Source organism: Strix uralensis, chromosome 18, assembly GCF_047716275.1.
Source record: "Strix uralensis isolate ZFMK-TIS-50842 chromosome 18, bStrUra1, whole genome shotgun sequence".
NCBI lineage: Eukaryota > Metazoa > Chordata > Aves > Strigiformes > Strigidae > Strix > Strix uralensis.
The window spans coordinates 11,828,882-11,851,448 of NC_133989.1; the positions used below are offsets into that span (position 1 = coordinate 11,828,882).

At 46.5% G+C, this 22,567-nt stretch overlaps 1 protein-coding gene across 6 annotated transcripts in view; it reads left to right on the forward strand.

The window, feature by feature from the left end:
- ZHX3 (zinc fingers and homeoboxes 3) overlaps positions 1 to 22,567 on the forward strand; it is a 50,494-nt gene that overhangs the window by 3,486 nt on the left and 24,441 nt on the right. For 3 of the 6 annotated variants that reach the window (XR_012631395.1, XM_074888073.1, XM_074888074.1), the window contains exon 2: positions 14,932 to 15,038. The gene's annotated coding sequence lies outside the window, so the exon portion shown is untranslated. Of the gene's footprint in view, positions 1 to 1,609; positions 1,628 to 5,999; positions 6,381 to 14,931; positions 15,039 to 15,873; positions 16,011 to 22,567 lie in introns of those variants that run through there. The other 3 variants (XM_074888077.1, XM_074888076.1, XM_074888075.1) reach the window with 3 other exon arrangements.

Sequence of the window (22,567 nt, forward strand, 5' to 3'; positions counted from 1 at the left end):
ACTGGAGAAGCTCTGGTTGGATGAGGATTGCGGTGGAGTTAGAGGAGCTGGTGATGACACATGGCACAAGAGCAGAGCCGAAGTGGTTGGGTTGTCACCAGATGCAGCCACAGCCATTGCAGCCATGGCTCGTCTCTGCGTGGAGGATGTTCTCATGTGTTTTAAAGACTCTGGTTTCTCTTTCCTCTCCCCTTTCAGAGGGACACTGTGTGAGGGTACCTTCTCTTTTTTTCTACGTGCATGATAGGGTGACGTTTAACTGAACTCCCCTTTTATCTGCGTGCACTTCACTCCTTATTCCTACTTTATTTTTATAAATAGAAGAATTGGAGAATGAGCCTTCTAAACTGTGTGTTCGATTGCAGTGATGACTTCTGTAATGTTCCTCCTACTTGAAGGCGAGATCTGCCCTTGCCGCTCCAGACAGGCCCCCTATGTGTTCTAGCACTTGCTTGGGGAAAAAAATGAAATAAAATAGCATAGTGTTAGGGTTGCAAAAGTTTCCACTATAGCTTCACCCAAACGCTCCTGCCCAGTAATGCTCAGAAAATTCAGTCTGGGTGATGGGGCTTCCCTGGCTGCTGGTGCTGCTGGGCTGCTCAAGGGGAAGGGGAAGAGATTTTTAGGTTTTTTCTTTTAATACAGAGATGCTCGAGAGGGCCATGTCTGAAATAGGGTGGGGAGTAAGCCCTGGAATTTGACTGGCAGAGTGTCCTTAATAAAGAGCCTGGGTAGGACAGGTTTAAATAACGAGCACTTAAAAATTCACTGAGACAGGAGGCAGATAAATCAGTTGAAAGGAGCTTCCAGGAGGTGAGGTGACTCTGCTATTTGTGTCGGTGTCTTTTAACTCTTCTTCTCCTGAATAGTTGTCTTGAGGTTGTTTTCAGGCTGACTTTTTTGTCCCACAGGTAGAAAGGGGATCAGTTTGCTCCTGTGAGGATAAGGTGCGAGCTAGTCGCTCCTGGAGCCCGACTTGGCACGCAGGATGCTTGCGCATGCTCTGCTCTTGTGCTTCGATAATAAGTTTTTCATAAAACTCATAAAAACTTCTCTTTTAAAAATAGGACAATGAAATATTTATCTCTCCAAAGTGTCATGCCAGTATTGCACAAATACTTGAATGGGTAGTCATTTTATTTTTCTCTGCTTTGTTTCTTTTTAAGCATGTTCAGTCCTTTTTCCAGTGGTATAGAGACACACACATTAATAATTGTATGTAATCAGTCCTGTCCGTCTCTCTTTCCGTCTGGAAGTCTGTGCATCCCCTATGGACTCATGCTCTAAAACTGCAGTGCTGTAAATCAGAAGCCGTGACACTTTTTTCTTTATATCCAGGTGCTTATCAGAAAGCTGGGGAGATATATTTTGATCTCCAGAGGAGTTCAGGTCAGCAGTGTGGTCAACTGCCTAAATCAATTTAAAAGCAAAACTCCTAGAGTACAGCAAATCTTAACAAAATGGTCATACTGATGGTTCACTTTCCTGTCCTGCAGCCCCAGCTGTGATGTTGCTGGTGTCCCTCTGGAAAGTAAGTTGGTTGTCCCACAGAGAGTGCAGTTACTGCTGAAGGCTTGTGCCCTGTTGTCTGATGGAGCTCGTTCTTCTGCCTTCCCCAAATAATCAGGTATCTGTGTGTCTTCAAAGAGGGATTGAAAGTTCTTGTCTGCTCTTAAAATGGTAAGAGTTTAGTTTAAAGTGACAAAAATTAGGCCAGAGGTCTTGGATACTTGATCCTGTAGCTCTTCAGATCTCCTCAGCGTAGGAATAGCAAGGGTCTGCAGTAGCACGCCAGAATGCTTGGAGTATACCTTGTGCAAGAGGACGTTCAAGATGAGGTTGTCTTGGGTGCTTTTTGATGTGTAGCATATTTAATGAGCTGAGGTCTTGGGTCTTTGTGTTAAGGATCCAACCATATTGCTGACTCCTCGTGCTTGGGCTCAGGGCAGGCTTCAATGGCTGGAGACCTTCCTGGTGGCTCCAGGTCCTGCCTGGACAAGGACCATTTATCCTTCGATGCTAGCTGATGTGCCAGGCTTTCTCTCGCAGCCTGCATCGTGCCTTTTGGCTTTGATGAACATTGTAGAGGTGGTCGCCTCTAAACCAGCACCTCGAGCATAGTGCTCAGTGGCTTTAGAGACCATGATGGGTTGGATGTGGCACCAGTGGGGCTTCTTGACATGTTGTTTTTTTGCAGCCCTGGCAAGACAGGTGTGTTTATTCTTTGCATTAAGGTTAATTGACTCTTACATGTGTTCCTAGTTGTAGGGTGGACGTTAGAGACAAGCCATCCTGAAACACGTGCAGGAGGTTATTTGAGCCTGTTGTGTTGTGCTTTGGTTTGTTAAGCAGGATGTAAATGCAGACTCCACTTCTGAAATGTATCCTGCTCTTTCTTTGCTAGGAATTATTTCCATGTCGGAAAATATTTAAGACAAGGGGAGTGTCTCTGTTTTATAGAGGCAGAACTAATTTAAAAACAAAAATCCAGGCAAAATCCTGCTCAGCTGTGCTAGCAGAGGGGAAGCAGACTTGTGGTCTGGACTCTGAACAAGCAGATGAATGTGAATATTTCATTAAGGCCATAATCCACCTGTTAGCCTCTGCTCCTTCGGTTGTGCATGTACCATGAAGTGCAGTGGATGTTTTAAACAGCAGCCTGCACTCTCTGCTCCTGTGTCTGTGGCATTTTCATGTTGCTTTACAGGCAGGAAACACGGAGACCAAGGATGATGTAGCAACCAGTGCAGGTTTGCAGGTTCTTTGCTTTTAGCTTTTTTTTTCCCTTCACAGTCCACGTCTGTCTCGGTGGTGTGGTGTTGTCCTGCTCACCCAGCCTGGGCTGGTGGTGCTGAGACGTGTTTGCTCTGTCATGTACTGACACCATTTCTGGAGGCTGGAGAGTTGGCCCTGGCATTGCTCATAAAAGCACTAGAAATTAAGATGCTTTGGACAAGGCACCTTTGGAGCCAGTGTACTGGGGGTTGATCGTGCAGAACCCCTCTCCAGTGAATAGTCATTGCCGTGTCCACCTGGACCTAACTCTTTCCCAAGCTTCTTTTACTACTCCACGCTCTCCAGATTTTGCCAGCATCCTCTTCTTGCCGATCTGCATGTCTGGATCACAGCAAGCCCCCGATCCTGCTCTGCCTTAGTTTAGGAGTGTGCTGGCTCCACCACCCCCCAGCCCTTAGGAGGTCGCTGGTTTCCCCAGGCAGATGCCCACACCTCTGCATGTCACCCACGGGGACTCTGCTTCTCGGGCGATGCCCTCCCCAGCATCCTGCCTGGAGCTGGTCTCCTCCAGCCTCCCCGCCCAAGGGGGTCCTGGGCACCAGCCACAGCAGCAGCCATGTCCCCCCAGGACCGGGGCTGCCTGCGCCCCGTTCTGCCTGCCTGAGCTGAAACTCCTGCCTGTGCCCGGGGAAGCTGAAGGCAGGGGCTATTCTGCCCGCCCACTGGGGTCACTGGGCTGAGCTGGGGGCTCTGGGGGTGCCCTCAATGCGAGGGTGTACCTCTGACTGCAAAATAAGCCTCCCCATGAGCGACCCTGGTGCCCTGCCTGGCCTTGCTGCCAGTCCATGCCACTGCTTCATCATGGCTATTCTTTAGATGTGATTTTTTTTTTTTTTTATTGTAGTTTTTAACAGGATGGTTGCAGTTAAAGAGGGTGGGGGTGGGAAGGATTTTTACCCCTTGATTTCAGGGGTAACCACCAAATAACCAGTGCTGCAAGGCAGACATGGAGTCCCTTTTGTACTCAAAGCCCTGCTGTTGACAATACTGGCATACATGCTTGCCCGGGTGAAATGAAGTGGTAAATAGTATTTGAGATTCACGTAGAAAAATCAGGGATCTCTCTGCTGGGTACCTTCAAAAGAGGATCTCAGTCAGGGACCTGCACTTAGCTGGTAGACCTGATCGCTGGAGAACCCAGTCCTTGCTGGTGGTTGTCGTGGACACGTGTTGTTCTGTCCCTCTCACTCTTCTGAGGTGAGGACGAAGCCATCCAAGTCCATCAGAGCTGCTGATGGGGCAGGGACCACGATGGGTCGTGTCTGCTCCCCGCTCAGGCAAGCCCCAATTCCTACCTCAGCAACAGGCCTTTTGGCATTGTGGGAGTCCAGGGCTTGGAAATGGGGGCTTATTTCCCACCCATGGGGAGGTTTTCCTTCTTAATTACAGATGTCAGCCAAGTGGAAAAGGGTATGGTTGGTGTGAGGCTGTGGAGGGTGGGATGAACAACAGAGGGATTGATGAACATGGCAGGGTTGCGTTGCCCTCCCGAGATGTCATTGCTGCTCTGCCCTTAACGCTCGGAAACCCTGCCTTGAGCATCTGTTCTGCTGGGGTTGAGTTTGTCAGGTCCTTGTAGGCATGAGACTTGGAAGAAAATTTTTAAAAAATTATGTTGAATTTAAAATGTCATTGATTTCTTTCTTTATTTTTTGGTATTTTTCTTCTAATTTAATCAATTCCCTACTGTGCTGTAAATTCCAAATGTGAATGGGAAATAATCCCACCAGTACAATAATTAGCATGTAACCAGCAGATGAAGAAAACCCAAACTGCTGAGCTGATTGGTGAATGCTGACTATTTTCCAAATTAATTTCAATAATCACATCTCCCATTAAAAAGAAGACAGGGCGGGGAGGAAGTCTTAAATTTTCCTCAAGCTCAGTGTAGCGAAAAAATGGTACGTGCAGTGTAGCTGTTCTCAATGTGATTATAAAAAAGAAATGAGGGAGGTTCTTGAAACAGAATTGCAAACACAAAGTATTGCTAGTTTTGCAACCAAGAAGCTCAATTTCAGTTGCTTTGGGGGGAAGGGGGGAACAGAAATTCTAAGTCAAATGTCCATAATTTCATGTAGGTGTGTGACAGTAAATAGTCTACTGGAAGAAGACATTCCCTTGCAGTGGTGCTTTGCTGCAGGATGCAAAAATACGTCCACTGGAGGCCATTAATAGTGAAATTTGTTTCTGTATTTACTGTGCATCCATCCGACTCCTGAATATTTTGTTGTTGTGCTTTGAAGGGATGGATTGAAATCAGCATTTGGGAAGGGGCGATTTCAGAGCATCCAGCAACTGGGCACCCACTTACCACAGGGATCTGCAGCTGTTTTCTGTCTTGCCTTCCTCCATTGCTTTTTTTGTCCAGTTCTGCCCCGAAGGTGGGTGGTCAGAGAAATCCTTTCTCTGCCTTGATACCTCCATGGCATCATGTGCAGACAGCACCAGGAAAGGGCACCTCTGCAGAGCTGTACCTGGTAGCTGGTGTAGTTCTGCACCTGAATTCACATTCAGTATTAGCAGAGATGATTTTATCTCCTGATGATGTTTTTCCCCTCCTAGAGCAGCCCCGGTCATCTCCTGGCTGTGGCCACCTTACCCTCAGGACTTTAATTTCCAACAGCAAAGCACAGGCGATGCTACCAGGTGTTGAACCAGAGCATCACTTTAGAGATGCTTTTTTATTCCAGTTTAAATTTAATTTTAGCAACATTTGCTAGGTTGTGATATAGCTTGGTGCTTGTAGGCCTAAAAATACTTTATTTAGAAATGCAGAGGATGGTCTGTTGAAACCCTGGCCTTACAAGTACTGCAATGAGCATACCACACTGCGCCGCAAAGGCGAGAAATCCCAGTGCGTTTGATTGAGCAACCTTTTTATAAAGGTGTTTGCAGGATTAGGGCAATTGGAGGCGCCTGTGATGCAAAATGCTTACTCTGGCATCAAGCCAGTGATCCGATGTTCCCCCAATTTTTGATATGGGGAATGAGAGCTGCCCAGGATTACCCTGTGGTGTGACAGCCAGGAGGGAGACCAGGTCCCAGCAAGCATCCCTGGTGTGTGGCTCTCAGGTCCTCTCCCTCCCAAAGGCTCAGGATATGGTGATGTTGTCAGATGTTATTTTAAAAAAAATTTAAAAAAAAGTCAGGCCAGTCCAAATGCTTTGAAACAGTATTTATTATTTTATAAATTCAAGCCTGGCGCTCTGTGGGAAGGTATGCAAGCGGATCACTACGGTATTCTCTTTGCATATTTTCCTAATGTTAGAGACGGTCTCAAAGAAGTATTGCATTGTTTCATTTCCCCTCCACACTTCATGTTTTTCTAAAAATAAAATCTAATGTCAACAACCCTACAATAACGAATGAGTGAACATGCACGTCCTGCACCCGATTAGTGTTTTTTTTTTTTTTCTGGTGAAAAGCAAGATTTAGCTGGTAATCACATTACGAGCGATGGATAAAAATGTATCTTTTAAATCACCTCACTGATCGCTTTTTCTTTTTGCCTTTTTAAACGCCATTAATCAAGTTAGAGGCTGAAAATACTCTCGCAAACCGGAGACCAAGAAAAGTCACTTGAGGTGAGTAAACAAGTTGGCTTTTTTTTTATGAAAGCCAAAAAAACGGCCTGCTGCTGCTATGTGTGTTAAGGGTACCTTAAATACAAGTCTTCTTCAGTGCTGACAGGCATCCCAAACACCTTTTATAATAAACCCCTAATTATAGCTTAGTGACTCCGTAGGTTCGCCAAATCAACTTGGGAATATTGCACCAAAAACCAGGGAGAATATTTATATTTTCTGTGACTGATGGGTGAACCAGATTTAGAGCTGGACCTGGTGAGTGTGGTACACAGTGATGTATTTATAGAGTATTATAGAGTTGTGCTTGCTGCTGCATGATGCAGTTTTGGGGTTAAACTCTGCATTTTGGGAAATACTTCCCGAGTGCACCGGTGTGGATTTCTGAATCCAGACCCCAGCTGAGCTGGTTGGAAAAGGGTTCGGCTGGTGGCCAGCTCCTGCAGCCCATCACTATCTCCTGCTGTCTGACACTTGGATTAAAGCCCAGCACTCAGAACCAGGGACTACAGTGAAAATCTTGGATTTTTAAAGAGAAAAAGACCTCCAGAGCTTCGTGGTTATGAAGAAAAGCTGGAAAACAGGAATTCTTGGGCAGAGATGGGTAGGGAAATGCCCTCCTCTCACCACCCTGCGTTAGCCTGGTTATTTCCCAGTATCCCAGACTGGGAGCTGGTGCCGTGGCGTTCGGGGCTTGACTTAGATTTTAGAAGTTGGCATGGCTGATAGTGGCAAGTTGATTCTTTTCTCCTCCGTTTATTTATTTCTTCCCCCCTTCATTTTAATACTGTCTCCTGGGAGATTCCAGCTGAAATCTATTCATTGCTGAGATGTTTCTTTTCCCTTGCGCTGTGGATGCCGGGTCCTGTTTGACTGTGGTTTGTTTCTGGCACGGAAGGGAAGAGCAGCAGGACAGAAGAGCTGTGCTTGCCGTTGGGTGTGCGTGCATAAGTCCCTGCAAAGATACCCTATAGGTGTTTCACACTTGTGGGCTCAGCCCCTCTTCTACAGAAACAGCAAAGATCTCCGTCCATGCCACCGGGGCTTGTCCTCCTCCGTGGGACCTGGACATCCCTTGGGCTTAGATGGACCTACCTTGCTGTGCTACTGAGTCAGCGTGGGGTCTTATTTCCATTTATATTTCCCTTGCAAGCTGAAATTAGAGGTTTGTGGGACAGCTGATCTGATCTGATGGTTAGGGATAACAGCACACAGCTTTCTGCTGGTGCAGAAGCTCCTGGAGAGGTCTGGCACATGCTAAGGGATAGGGAGAGATCACAGGGACAAGGATAGGGAGATGTGGGGTGTAAGGGAGAGCAGAGCAAGACCTGCTGCTTCTTTTTGGCAGGGTTAAGTGGCTAGATCATGGACTCATACCGTGTTTAGGCAAGCAAAGCGCCCCTGTTCAGCTGAGCTCCAAAGCCCGTGCTTCCAGCCGCGCGGGACCTCTGTGGCTCCACTCTCACGCGTGTAATTGAGCACTGGCTGAAGAGCACAGCGGCACTGGGGACGGCCGCTCTCCCCTGTGTTTGCAAAGCATTTGTTCTGGTGGTGCTTCCAGGGCCGAAGTTCACGGTGTGGTTCCCCCTAAAATATTCAGAAGTCACCAGCGAGACACTGCAAAATCCTGAAGCTGGATCAAATCAAGTGATAATCCATCAAAGGTTCCTTCTGCTTGGCCATCAGTCCTTGAAATTCTGCATCATGTTACACTCCTGCTTGAGAGTTTTTCTTCAGAATTGTATCTAGACACTTACCTTTTTTTTTTTTTCCTTTTTCCCTCTGATGAAATCTGAGGTTCTCATGACCCCAAGAGCTGAAGTTTCTCCTAGCTGATGCTCCCAGCAAGAGCATCTTTTCTTTCTCCAAATATTTTGAAGCTCGTGATAAAATAGCGTGGCTTTGGCAATGCCAGTTTGGGTGCTATTTATGTGCCAAACCCTGCTGAATACGTCTTTTATCGCAGATTTGTAACAGTAGCTGTTGGAGGGGGAGCTTCATGGGAGAAGTGCTTTCAGAAGAATGCTTTTATAAAGGAACACTGTCCTAAAAAAAAAAAAAAAAAAAGTGCCTTGCAGGGGAAAAAAAATCCCAAGCCCAACATTTTTCTTGTGTTCATGTTGTAAAATTTGTCCATTAATTTGGGCGAATAAGGTTTTGCTTCCATTTCTAGACAATTTTGTTTGTCCTCTTTGTACAAACAAGCACTGCTGTGCTCCAGGCATTTTTTTGGGGGGGAAAAAAAAAGACATTTGGATTCTGACTAAGAAAGGCCGAAATCCTTGTTTTGTGTAACTCTCCCCAGGCTGAGCCCCAGCCAGGTCCCTGCAAGAGCTGGGACTGGGACCCAGCTGGCAGTTTGCTCAGACAGAGCTCGTTCATAGTGGGAAGAGCAAACCACCTCAAGTAGAAGGAGAGTTTAGGGAGAAGACAAGGCGATAGGGTTTCTGAGCAGCAAATAGTAGTAAGGGAGGATGTATAGTCTCTGGGAGGGGGCTGGGGCATGCTCAGCTCTTACCTGCTCTGGGTCCCACTGACCTTCCCTTTGTGTCCACTGTTGTGCTGAGCTGTTTCTGGTCTCTACAAGAGCCAGGTGTTTCTCACTGGCAGAAACATAAAGCTTGTTCTCCCAATTGCTTCACAATTAAAAATGCTTTTTCCTTTAAAATAATGATTTTTTTTCCTGGGAAAACCTGCTTTAAATTTTGGCTGCTGCATTACAGCCAACTTATAAGGATGCTCTTGCTGAGCGTCCACCCCGAGGAGGAGTAGCACAGCACTTTGCTCCATTTTCAGTTTTGGTTTGGATCATCATACCCTGTTCTTATGTAGCCATTTACTCTCTTTCCCGTCTCTGGCAAAGGAGCAAAAGAATAAAACATTAAGAGAGGAATGTGATTATAATCCTGTAAAAATTGACAGAGGAATTTGGCAGTGGTTGCAGCCTGCGAATGTAATACATAATATTTTATTCATTTTAAAAAATGATTAGATTTCAAGATGACAGTTTAAATGACAAATCACCTTAAAAAGATATTGTGGACAGTTTAAAAACTGTCAGTGCGGTTTTTCTTTGCTAACTGTGGAGTTTGCAAGGTCCATGCACTAAAAAAAAAAAAAAAAGAAGGATCCTTTGACTATAGCCAAGCTGTGTGCAGAAACTGAGAGCGATGAGGTCCCTCGTATTAATAATTTGTATTATAATAGTATTGTTACTGCTGGCTCCCAGGCTTTTTTATACCTGAGTTAACGGCAGTGCTGCCTGTCCCAGCGTGCTCAGGGGAAACTTATTTTTGATTTTGTTGTCCCCTTACTCCCACAAACTGTGAATGGGACCAGTAATTGCAACTGGAAGAGGCTGGAGTTAAGGGCAGAGGAACTGTTCATGTGTTATTGAACGTATTGACTGTTTAGATATGTTATTCAGCATGGAAAGCAGATCCCAGGGGACTGACAGAGTTCCCTATCCCAGAATATCCCAGCTCACAGCAGGAGCTGGAGCTAACGATGCAAAACTCTCCAGGCAGTGCAGGAACGGAGCTGCAGCTTCCCACGTCCTGCAGGATGCTGTAGGCTTGAGATTTTTGGATGAAAGTGAAACCCGTGCTCTTCTGTTTCAGCCAAACTGGATAATCACACAGATGATCAGAACCCTGTTAGGCCTTGTATAAAATATGTAACAAAGTGATGATTTCTGCTCTCAAGTATTAGATAGTAAAATTTAGGTATTTGTGTTCCCTGTGGTCCTCAAAGCATCCTTGTGGGCAGTGAAATGAAAATGAGAGGAGTGGGAGTCTGCTCTCTTGTTTCTTTTTCTTGGAGCGAGAAGCTGACTATCGTTTGCTGAGCTTTAATGCGTGATGCTGTGTATACCTCTTCTAAATTCTTGGAGATTGGGCATAAAACTCATCTTTCCTTAGCTGAAAATAAACATCATGGAGTGGATAGGTGTGTAATGCAGAAGTCTGGGGGAAGGTGTCCTCTTCTGCCTCTGGCAGGAGAGAAGGGAGGAGGTCCAGAGAGTTGTAACAAGATTGACTGGAGGTCTAGAAACTGCTGGTCTGAACAAACCTCTGTTGTTTGGCACTAGATAAGAGGGAGGAAAGAAATATATCTTCAGGTGCCTAAAAGGGAAGGTAGTGTTTGCTTTCTGCATTCACAGTGGATGGGGTAAGATGTCACGGTCCTAAAATTGTAGAGAAAAAAGTTCAGATTCAGATTGGGTAATGCTTTCCCTAAAAATAAGATTTGATGGTCTGAAGAGCTTGTGGAGCATGGGTTGTTGGAAGATGAAAATGGCTTGGAAATACCTTTCTAATATTTCTTGATGGTCATTCTTGCATGATGAAGGTGCAGTTTGTTGTCCTGCAAGTGGGAGTTGTCTCGATGCTTTCCTGTGCTCCCTTCCTACAGCGCTGGAGTGGTGAGGCCACAAAGGGTTGTTTTCAGTCTAAAATAAGCAAGAGATGACAAATGATGTTCTGGGGCTTACATTTTCAGGCACTTAAAAAGATTGAAGTGACTAAAGATAATATAAGTTTGCATGCCTCTCTACAAAAGCAGATGTTAGCTGGAAATACTTTATGCTCTTTGATTCTAAAATTGAATGTTATGGATGTTAAATTGTATGACTTGGCTCTCTCGATACAGCCTTTTCAGGACACTGCTTCACTTGAGTTGGTAGAGACAGAGGGGGCATGAGTGATGTTGCCTTTAGTATAGCTATTTCTCTGTAAAGAAGTATCACTAAAGGCAGGTTCCTAGCTCTGTGTAAATACTGGAGAAACACAAACAGCCACTTTAGAGATCCTAAATGGTAACTTGTCAGTCCTTTAATTGTACCTTGGGAATAGGAACCTTTTTAAAATGGTGTCCCACACGCAGTGGAGCCTGTGGGACTGGATGGTCTCTGCTGGGCTGACTCAGGAGGTCCCACGTGGTCGAGAAGTGTCTCTTCCACGTGCAATCCTTTGCAGGTCAGAACTGTGCTCTGCAGCATCCCCTGCACACTCTTTCCTCCAAGAGTCTTATTAAAGATGCCAGTCTGACACCAACTTCCCTTTTTTTTTTTTTTCTGTAGGGAACAACCGTTTTATAGTCAAGAGCAGGGAGCAGATCTGTGCTATTGATTCACAAACAAGGTGCAAAGCCTTAGGCCGGGTAGGAGAGTTAGTTCTTCCTTGGCCACAACTGTGCATCACTGCACATCACCTTTTTTGTTAGATCCATGCAAATCATCTCAGGTCTCAAGGTATAAATGAGCTTTTTGCTCCTTTGCTAGATAGGAGTATTTTTAATCAACTTCAAGAAAATCCATGAGAACTGCTAAATCATAACTTGTAAACTGGACTGCAACACTCGTTGAAGGGAACCAAAAGACTTGTTGTGGCTGTTGGGCCATGGAGTGGCACAGTGACGAAACCTTGCCATGTTCTTGGCTTTTGGGGCAGAAGGTCCCACGGACCACAGGAAGGTCCACGTGGGCACCACAGGAGAGCGCCCATCTCTGCCAGAGCTGGGGTCTTGCAAAGTGCCAGCACAGCTGGGCTATTTCCCAATCCTGGGAACAGCAAGAAAAGGTGAAACATCCCCCAAAGCATCCCCTTGGGGGACCGACAGGCAGGGAAATTGTTTTTGTCTTTTTCTGTATCATTTTGCTCTTTCTCAGCCTGACTTCCGACGGGGCAGAGTGCCGAGAGGCAGGCTTGGGGCTGCCTTGTCTGCTTGTGCGAGTATCAGGTTGAACCAGGCTTTGCTCTGCAAGGAGGCTTTGTTCTGGGACAGCCTTGGTCCCTTTCCAGCCCCCCCAAAAAAACACCGAAGAAGAGCTAACAGCTGTTAAATAAATAAATAAATCTGAGATGGGCTTGCCAGGTGAAAGGAAAACAGAATAAACTCTATTTTTGAGGCTTTGTAGCAGCTTTGACTTTTAAATGTGCAGACCCTCAGTGGTTCCCTGCACAGGGATGCTGCTGGGAGGCTGGCATTTCCCCCTCCCTTTTCACGAATCTGCTGTCCCAGCTGTTTCAGGCGTTACGGTTTTAAAGCCCCAAATATATGAGCGTGATTTATTCTCCGTGTCAAGTCTGATATTTGGGGAATATATTCTCCATTCTTGAACTGCTGCGGGTTTTGAGCCGCTCAGTCAAGCCTGAGGAAACCGTAGGACTTGGAAAGGATGGCAGTGGGATGGCAAATATGATCAGTGGCTCTGGCAGCCAGTGAAAATCCCCAAGACTGAAGGACCCGAGTGAATCGTGGCTGTCAGATGCTGGGATTTTAACATCTGAAAGAAGTTAGGGAAAAAAGCGTGCCTTGGTCGTCCTTGTTGCTGTTCCAGTTTCAGTGATAAGCAGCTGAACTGTTTGTGAGTGCTTCTTGGAGGAAACCCCAACCCCTGCCCCCTCGCCCTAGTGCTCTGCTATATCATTTTACTTGAAACAGCAACTTCAGGCAATTCAAGGAGGAGCTGCCAGGCTAATAGTGGCTCACGGTGCCAAATTTGCAGGGTTTTTGCTCCATATTTCAGAATAAGGTTTTGGGAAACTGAGCTTTTTCTCTGCCTCCAGCTTAAGTTTCTATTTAAACCACCTTTAATTTCAGGAAGCACGAAGCTGCTCAGACTGCTGTGATCAAGGTCACTCTTCTTAATTTAGGTACTCCAAGGATCACGAAATCTTGTCTGTTAAAGTCTTAGGCATGTGTTGAATCCCTAAAGGAGTGTGTGAATGATATTAAATCTACTGTAGCGGAGAGAGCTTGTATAATAAAGCAAGAGGAGCAGTAATGTTACTGAAGGAGGAATGGCAGATAAGCAGTCAGGGCTGTGCTGTTATCACTTCATTTGGGAGACTGTAGTGTTGTGCAAGTTGTTACAGGACATTTACACAAATTACTGGAATAAAAATCCACTCCATCAGCAGTCTAATATTTGTTTCTTATTATATGTTAAACTTTTTCTGGCATAGGAAAGATTGTCACCTGCTATGTCAAGGTCCCGGCATTCAACACTGGAATCTTTCCAAGTGTGTTGAAACCTAATTGGTTCAGAATAAGCCTTCCCTTCATTTTAGGGAGGAAAAAAAAAAAGCAAGGAAAAAAGAAAAAGCTGTGGCATCTAGCAGGCATTTAAAGCTTTTTTTTTTTTTTTTGTCTCTGGACTCTTGTGATTTGCCAGACTTTGCTGAATTTTCCCCCAGTTTTGTGTTTCCTGTGAATTAAATTGGGAAAATAATATACATCAAATAACATATAGCAAATAACATACAGCACCCAGCATTGCAGGTCTGGGGGGAGCCTTGTCCAAGCGTGGCTTTGCAGCAGGGAGCGCTGGGACACCTGAGTGCTTAGCAAGGGAAAATCTTTGTACATCCTTCAACACTTGTCCAACTCCTTTGCCTGATTGGTTTTGTTTTTTTTTTTTTCTTTTTTAACTCCTGCTGGGGTTCGGTCTGTGCCGTTACAGCCCGAGTGGATGCTTCTTGTCTGCAGGATTTTGGATCAGGTCGGGGAGCACCTTCCCAAGTTGTTACACATCTGTGCTAGTTATTTGTCTCTCCATCCCACTTATTTACTTATTTATTTTAATCAAGGAAACTCACTGGTTGTGTGCAAAGGGTATGGTCAGCAGGATCCAACCTGAGAAGCAGATCAGCAGGGCTTTGGCAGAGGACTTTAGCCTGAGCACACACGCTGGCTGAGGCACAGGGACACTTGGGACGTGTTGCTGGGGGAGGAGAACCTGTCACTGGCCATGCTCAGGCAGGAGCAGCAAACAAGCGTAAATTTTCCTTTACTCTGAAATCACAACATAATTTTCTTATTTTTCATCCTTATTACAAGCTCTGGCTCACCTTTTTCCAGGGTGACTCTTTGTTTTTCAGTGTGCTGTTTTCTCCCCCGGTCTGAACTTAATCCCAGAAATCCACTTGGCTGGTTATCCCTTTAGATGGTTAAGTTTAGAAATTATGAAATACATCAGGCTGGCTCTGCTGCTTCTCCGGGGATGAGGGAACAGGGACTGGACGGCAGCAGAGGAAAATGGAGGGGAGAGAGGAAGCCCACAGCTACAAGCAGAGCTGGAGGTTATATATAGCTGCAGGCTGCGGCGGTGTCAGAGTGCTGTGATTGCTTCTTTAAATATGTTCTCAGCCATTGAGGTTTCCAGTCCTGGTAATGAACTGAGCCCCTGAGCAGTGGCTGAGAGCTGGGGAGCAGCGTCCCTGGTTTCCAGTGTGCCGCAGCTGGGAGGTTTTTACTTTTACTGGGTTGAGAGCAGCGCAGTTGAGTGCTTGGTGATTAATTCAGCAAACTTGGTTAACTTCTGGTAAATGATGTCTTTGCTCATTGAGGGGGAAAAAAATCAAGGCTGTGTGTTTCGAGATGCTTCAGTGAGGATGTGCTGTGGGAGCACGGCGGGGTGGATACATGAGCTAGGAGGCACCTTGGACTGATCAGTGTTTTATTTTTACTTTTAGCCTTTACTAACCAAGGGTTGCCTTCTCCTTCAGAGGTGCAGCAGTAATTTTTGGTGTAACGTCTTCTCTTCCAGCCCCGAATCCCGGTGCAGCTGAAGCGACTGCAGGCACTTTAAAGATGCGTGCGAGCGTGGAAGAGGAACTGGAGAACGACAGGCCAAGGTCATGGTCCCTCACACAGGTAGGTTGCCGCTGCCACCTCGGGCTCCGCGTGCAATGCGCAGCACGCACCTCTCTGTCGTATGTTGCTTGGGTGGAGAAATTTGGCGTGTTTCAGGGTATTGCAGGATTCTCCTGTGAAGGCTGTTCTAGCCCAAGGGTTGAAATAAGTGATCGTGCAACGGTTTGTTCCAGTAACCTTTGAGCCCTGCTGTGCTCTATGGTCGGTACAGGTCTCGGGTTGTGCTCCCAGGACTCTCTGAGAAGGGGGCAATTTTTTTTTGCTTCTGAACATCATGCCTTGGACAGGACAGAGTTCAGATGTCCTGTGCATTTGTACTCTTCTCCTGGCTGGTTCTCCTCTATCTCTGTGCTAGACCACTGATTTATTTTTTTTCCCCACCTCTAAGAAGCCATATAACTTAATTATGTTCATCTGTCCCATCTTGTGGATGAGGGGTCAGGAGAGTAATGCATTTACCCCTTGGCTTCTATGGATGGAAGAAGTGTGCTTGGGAATAAGACTCCAGTTTGCCATTATGCCGTTACAGTTTTTTGAAGAAGAAATTGGGTCTCATACCAGAGCAAAGCCATTTTATTTGTAAGAAGCGAAGCTCTATGGTTAAGCATTAGCGAGCAGACTGGTGGGGAATTCATTCACCCAGCTCTTGACTGTGTGATAAATGACAGTGTCCCCATGGAAATGGGGATATTCAAACCCTAGAGTGATTTCTACCCAGCTTGTGGCATGCCTGGAGACAGCTTGTTTCTAGACTTTATTAAATAATCAGCGTTGCGAGTACAACTGGACTGATGCTGTTTGCTGTAGCTTTCCTGACACACTTCTAGTTCTGCAGGCTGAATCCAGTCTGTTAAACTGGTAAGAATAAACTAACGGACCCTGCTGTAGCACATGATGTTCTGGGATCCACATGCACCCTCAGCCTCCTGAGAGCTGTCCTCCTTGAAGCTGCCTCAATTCACTGCACACTAGGTGGGTTCTCAAAAAGAATTTATCTTGCAAATGCAGTGAGTGTTGTTGCTCTCTGGGTTGTCTTACCATTATAGATGGAGAATTTGGCAGGAGGAAGAGGATAAAGCTTTTGTAGCTTCACTCTGACTTGGTAAACAGAGTTAGGGCCTCTTGGGAGGGAGAGTAGGGAGAAGGGAATTAAATTTTATATCCCTTGGTATTTGCCACTGGAAGATAGTACTAATGTATTTGGATGCTTGGTGTGGAAGGTCACTGGGTAAGTGGGAAGGATTCCTTTGTGTTACATCTGCAGAAAATAATGTCGTTTATTACTCAAGGGCTTGCACCCAGAGACAGATCATGGCGTTGTAGCAACATGTGTCATCCTCCCTGCGTGCTCACGGTCCTGCGCTGGCACACGGAGGCTTTCCAATATTTTCTTAGGGAGCTTTAAGAACCAAACTCAGGATCTCTGCTCTAGGACTTGGCCCCTTTCCCTCCACTCCTCCTTTCCCCCAACCCTCCTCTGGTGTCCTCTCCCTCCCATTTCATTTGTTTTTAAAATGATTGTGCTATTGTGTGCATCAATATGCACATAGCCTGTCTTGTTTTTCTTTTGGACTGAAAGTGCAAAGCAAATCTGTTTATGGTTTTGGTGAGCTAATTCTTCCCCACCCTAGATTTTTAAATAGACTCTTTCTTTACCAAGCTTGCAGAGTTTGCAGGATGTATTGAAGTAATGGGAAAAATATGTTGTGTGTTAACCTTCCTTTTTTGTAAAACTTTGTTTACAACACCCTATTCCTAGCAGTGCATTTGGGAAGTGTATATCTGGATGCTGAAGCAAGCAGAAGACTTTGAAATAAGAAAATGGGAATTTGATGCATTCAGGGAGGAAATGTTTTGAGTTTTCAACTTTCAGCGCTTGGATTGTGGAGCAAAATCTAGTGAGCTGTGTTTAGCTGTCCCTTCAATTATTTAATTTCCCCTCCTGCAAATCCCAGTTCTCAGGCTTGGCTGTTCCCTGGGCTGCCTGTTGCCTTCAGACAGGCTCCTCCAAAGCCATTGTCGACTCGGACCTTACAGATGAAGGTAAGAGCAGCAAGGAATGCTCTTGGCCTGTAAATAGTCTGTTGGAGTAAGGGCTCGTTCTGTCACTGGTGTGTTGGAAATGTTATTTTTACCCCCTGATTTCATCCTTCCTATGAATCAATCTTAGACCTGTCTGTTTAGGTTAACAACATTTTCTACATCCTTGTGAGGGTTTGCAGAGTGCAGTCCTGCTCCGTGCACAGCATTTTCACCAGGGTGTTTCAGCTGCTGGGGAGCAGAGCTTATCTCCCCTGTGGAAGCACTAGAAAAGCCCCAGGGACACCAGTGACCATGACGTCCGGCTGGTGGTTTTGCTGCCTGCGCTTGTGCCTGCCCACCCCGCTGCTGCATCTCCTCTCCTCAAAACCTGGCTATTATTTATTTCTACTGTAAAACTATGAGCTGCTTGTGACTGGCCATGGGGCGGGAGCTCTACGTGGAGGTGGCCATTACATGTGCAAATGTGCTTCTCCAGCCCAGGCTTTGTAGGGCAAATGTTGGCTTGGCTGAGGCCTCTGGGTACTCCCGTAACATAAATAAGCAGGAGTAGGATTTCAAAGCAAGCAAATTTTTGACATAGTTGATGTCACGCCTCTTCAGCCCTGTGTTTAGGGCCCATGGATCTGGAGGCCCACGGCTGCTAGTTTGGTCTTGTTGCTAATAACCTACTGGAGGTGCTTCTGCTGAGCTGGTTCTTGCAGAACTGAGGGGTTCGTCCTGGTCAGATGGCGTGGTTGTACTGAAGACAGGACCCATGGTGTGAAAAGCGTGTGGTGCTTTCACAAAACCGGGTACTCTGCAGCCTACAGCATTGAATGTGCTCCTCACTGATGTTCATGGTCAGGCATTGTGGACTGACAGGAAGGTCTTCTGGTGAGTAGCTTTAAAGCAAAAAAGGGCTGGGGCAGGGTTATCATGCTCATATGACTGTGATTGGCTGTTCCACTGAACAGCTGCCTCTGTTCTGCCAGTAAAGAAGAGATGGGGAAAAGATATACTTAATTTCCCCACCCGGAGAGAGAAATTCTTCCTGAGAGCAAGTGTTCACCTGCAAATCTGCAGCAGAGTGCAAAGTAAAGAATTCCCCACTCAAAGACTTTGCAAAGCAGAATTGTCCTTTATCCTTTTAATTTGGTAGTGCTTGGTTGCTTTTTTTTTTTCTTTTCTGTAGCAGTCTTAAAGGATGCAGAGTTCTCTCTCTTTTTCTTCTCTCTTCCTGTTGAGCTGATGGAGTTTGGTGGAAAGTGGTGGTTGGGGGTTGTCACCGAATAACACTCATCATTCCCCAAGCAGGTGGCTCTAGCCCTGAGCATGGAGCTGTGAAGCTGTTCTGGGGTTTGACCACAGTGGTCTACCTCTGCTTTCATTTTCATATCTCCCCAGTCAATATGTGTAACTGTAAAGTTTTCCCAACTGGCAGCTCAGACACTGTTCTCCTGATGCCCTTGCATCCCCTTCCCTCATCCTTCCCTTCCTACTCTTATTTCTTATTGACCGATCTGCTTGGGACATGTATACAATACCAGTGTGACAAATTAAATTACTTGTATACAGAAAGATGAGGCCACTGGGTGCTTAAACACTGCATAAACTTCTTGGCTAGACCTGTACTAACTGTTTTGACTGCCCCCCCCCCGCATCCTGCGTTGTATTGTGTGAAAGGCAAATTCCATCCTGCATGACCCTCTCCAGGCCTTTCGCCCAACACTTTCACTATTTGTCATTGGCTGAGAATTATCTGAGCACTGTAGATACCCATGGATGCAGTTTGATTGTCTGTTGCATTAAAAATCACATCTCTTTATCAGAAGGATTTGGGTTTTGCTGTTCCTGTTTGCATGTGCGTGGGCTTCTCCCCATGCTGGAGGTCAGAGGGGTTTAAGGACGTGGAGCAGTGCTGCCGCCTGGGCTCTGCTGTTGCTCTGGCTCTGTGAGCAAGGCCAGCTGCCCCCCAGGAAGGCATCGGGGTGCGTGGGGAGGTGGTACTGCTGGGGCTGCCACAGCAGCTGTCCCCACCCTGCAGACTCACAGGAGCCACCAGCCTGGATGCCACCGAGATGCCTTCAACCAGCCCTGCTTGGTGAGGGTACCCCAAGGGTATGGAAGGCTCCAGCAAAGGCCATTTCTAGTTTCTGTGAATGGACTGGGGTATGCTGAGAGATGCTGTAGGCAGATTTCCTTTAGTAAGGCAAAGAACTGTGCCATGGCCCATGAAAGCATGGGTGAAGTGTAGCAACACAAACTGATGACACACCAGGTTCAAGGAGAGGCCTCGTGTGAAGCAAAAGACTTTTTGATGTTTGGCTCAGTGCTAAGTCTGCAATATTCTGTTTCATCCAGAGGTATTTATGAATGAAGATGCAAATCCAAGGTGAAACTTGGGAACCGGTAAGCTCTTACTCACTGGAGGCCACCCTTCAAAACAAGCGATTAACTGTGGAGGAAAAACACCTCCTTATCTCCCAGCTTGATCTGGAGCCTTACAAGCGCTTTGGTGGTTCAGCTGTCTGCAGCGCTCGGGGAGTTGTCTGTTCCAACACACCAAACATGCTGCAAGTTTTATTTTATTTCCAAAACAATCCTTTGAGCATGTTGAGTTGGAAGGGAAACTCATAATAGTTCTCTGTGCTGATATAATTCAGCATAATCTCTTGGCAGTGCTTTTGTATGCAAACTGAGAGGGTTTTTGACTAAAGGTGACCCATTAAAAGAATGACCTCTGATAACTAGAGTGGGGACTTGCAAGTCCTGGGTTCAATTACTTGCTTTGCTATAAGCTTCCTGTGACCTTGGACAAGTTATTTAAAATTGCTCTGTACCTCATTTCCCTTTCTGTAACATGCCGCTGACAGCATTTCCCTTCCAGCCAGGAGCTGTGGCAGGGGGAAAGGTGGTCCGTACTCTTTTCCATAGGCAGTGCGTGAAGAACCTTGATGGACTAGAAAGCATGACCATCTCATGGACCTTTCTTCTGTTCTCCTGCGGAAAACAGAACAGGATGATCTGTTTAAGTGGTTTTATGCCCAGAGAATATGCTCTGTGAGATCCTGGGGCTCCCTGCATAACTGCAGACATGCACTAGCAAGGTGGTTGCTCCTTGAGCTGAGAAGCCTTCCTTAGCATTGCTTTCAGTATTTCCTTCAGCGTTAAATCAATGGCCAGTTTGGGTAGAGCAGGTTTCTGGTGCTCCTTTGTCCTTGGCATGAAGTTTTCCTTTAACGTATTCTTCTGTGTTTGCTCCTGTGCCGCCTTTCTGCTTTAAACCCGGGTGGATGCTAGGGAGAGGTGATGGCTTTGTGAATAAAGATGCTGGCACACGGCGCTGCTCCCCACCGCAGTGTGCGGATGTACCTCGGACAGGTTGTTTCATCTCTTCCAGCTCTGACGTCCTCCTTCCCCAGGGGGGGTAAAGTGCTGACCACCCCTTTTACCACTTCCTAAATGTCAAGAGAGGCTTTCCAGCATCCCTGAAACATGCTAAAACCTCCCGGTTGGAAAGACAGACAACTGCAGGGGGCAGGGGGCTTGCTGGCTCCTGTGTTGTGCTGTGAAGACTCCTTGCCATTCCCATGGGATAAGTGCATGGGAAGCCTCCACATGACAGCCTCATCCAGGCACTGGCAGGCGCTGCCTCCAGCTGCCTGCGTTTCAGGTGCAGCAGAGCTGCAGGTGTGATGCTGAACCTCCTTTGTCCTGATGGCATGCAGCCTCTCTTCCCTCTGCCAGAGCCTGATGGTCCAGGGGTGGATCTGGGAGAGCTGCTGGCCCAAGACCCCTGCCCCATGTCAGCGGCCGAGCTCTAGCCTGTATGGGATGCTGTAGTTGCGTAGGTGGAAATGAGCATCTTTGAGACATGGCAGAAAATCAGACCTCGTGATGTTTGTGGGTGGGTAAAAATGCTCCTGGGGTATATCTGACTCTCCAGAAATAATGAAAATAGCGGTATCTATATTTCCCTCTGGTCATATAGTTGGGTTCAATGGCTTGTGCAGGCTGTTGAGAAACACACCAAAGCAGCTTAGCAGCAGAGTGTAAATTGGGGCCAGCTCTTTCATCTTTGGTGTGAATATCTGTCATATGAAATTTTTATCACCTGTGCAAGAGGCATGACCCAGCAGTTGGGAAAATCTATCTCTTTTGGACAGCAGCTTTGCTTTCATCTCTGTTCTGCCCTTCCCAAAAACCAAAACTCCAAATGCTTTCCTCTTCAAGGTATCTTGAGTTATTTAATGATGTGCTGGTTGGGATGCTGCAAGGCTGGGCAGCTGGCAGCGTGTGCCATCCGGGGCAGGATAACAGCTTGGGGCTGCTTCTAGACTGGGGGTTGTAAACCTCAGATTTCAGGTGGGTCGGCCAGCTATTCCCTTAGACTCTGCCTCTAGACTCGGTAGCTGGAAACCCTCCCGCAGTAAAACTGTGTCCTGAACAGCAGGCCTGGTGCTGGTAAAAGGGAAGAAGTCAAATTGTCAGTATAGGGGATATGGTATCTTCAGGCACTTATCCTGTATAACCTCCTTCTTTTCCCCCTTGTGTGGTTTGTGTGATACTCATGCTGGGACAATGCACATTTAAGGCTGTAGGCTTTTCCCTAAGTTGTGGGTCTTTTAATCATTCAAGCCACTTTGTGCATTGAGGAGAGTGAGCTCCAGACTGGTGTGCATGTGTATGGAAGTTCACATGGACGTGTGGCTTCTGAGAGCCTTCAGAGTTGGCTCTTGGAGGATCCTTAAAGGAGATGCTCTGGAGAGAGGCTCAGCAAGCATCTCTTGGGGAGAATCTAAAATGGCATGGAAAAAACTGCTGACAGAGGAAGGGAGGGATGAGAAGATGCCAGGCGACGAGGAGGAGGCTAGCAGCAGTTTCCTAATGTAGATGATCCCTGGTGAACGATTTCAGAACACCTGTATGCTCTGGGGGACTTAAATATCCTCCTGCAAGCAAAGCTTGGCTCGTGGGGAGCTGCAGTCCCATGAGACCTTGCCCAAGATGGCAACTTGTGTAACCTAAAAGGTGAGGGTATCTTCTTCGCTAGCAGTTTTTCACCACTCACCAGCAGTTGCCAGATGATGAGATTTGTGCCTGATTTTAGAAGGGGGGGAGAGGATGAAGGGTACAGTTAGGAGCAGCTGGCCCTGAATTTTGGGTGCTGCCCCTATCAGTTGCTCAGTCCTTTTGATGTGAAAGCAGATGGTCTAGAAGAACCTCAAAAAGAGTGGCAGTGTAGCTCTTGGTGCTTTGGACAGTGCTACAAACCGCTTTCCCAGCCGTCACTGGAAGGTATGTACAGTTTTACAGCATTAATCCAGGGAGAGTTCACGTAACGAACCCTCTTGCTTGGTTGCTCTGCCTGATCCTGGCCACTTGAGTAAGCAGCTTGACGCAAGGATTCGTGTGATTGATCTTAAGAGCATTGCCCTTGCAGGGTTTCACTGCCTTGCTTTCAGCTACCTTGTCTGCTTCTGACTTGACCGGGGCCGCGTCCTGCA